Source organism: Dipteris shenzhenensis, chromosome 4, assembly GCF_047967505.1.
Source record: "Dipteris shenzhenensis isolate YYH24624 ecotype China chromosome 4, Dip_SZ_1.0, whole genome shotgun sequence".
Classification (NCBI taxonomy): domain Eukaryota; kingdom Viridiplantae; phylum Streptophyta; class Polypodiopsida; order Gleicheniales; family Dipteridaceae; genus Dipteris; species Dipteris shenzhenensis.
The window spans coordinates 61539237-61539697 of record NC_141599.1 but is presented as its reverse complement, the minus strand read 5'-3'; positions in this window follow the sequence as shown (position 1 = coordinate 61539697).

Below are 461 nucleotides of genomic sequence, written 5' to 3'. Positions count from 1 at the left end.
ATTGTGATTTTCCCATTGTGTCTTGCTCTCAGGATGAAAATTTGAAGTCAATGTATTGAGAAAATTTTCTCCATATGTAAAGGTTTTTAGAGCTAAGAATGTTGGAAATTGTGGTCCACCAACCATTCGATCATTGATTCCGTCGAAATGCTATAGATATTTATGACGCCGCAAATATCTACCCCCCTCTATTCGGATGGAAGTATCCGAGGGCGTTGTAAAGGGGAGATGAGGCTCGGGCAAAGGGGAGATGTGTGAAAAGTGGGGCGTTGTAAAGGGGAGATGAGGCTCGGGCAAAGGGGAGATGTGCGAAAAGAGGAGATGAGGCTGGGCAAAGGCGAGATGTGTGGAAAGAGGAGATGAGGCTCCGGCAAAGGGGAGATGTGTGAAAAGAGGAGATGAGGCTCGGGCAAAGGGGAGATGTGTGAAAAGAGGGACGAAGGAGAGATGTGTGAAAAGCA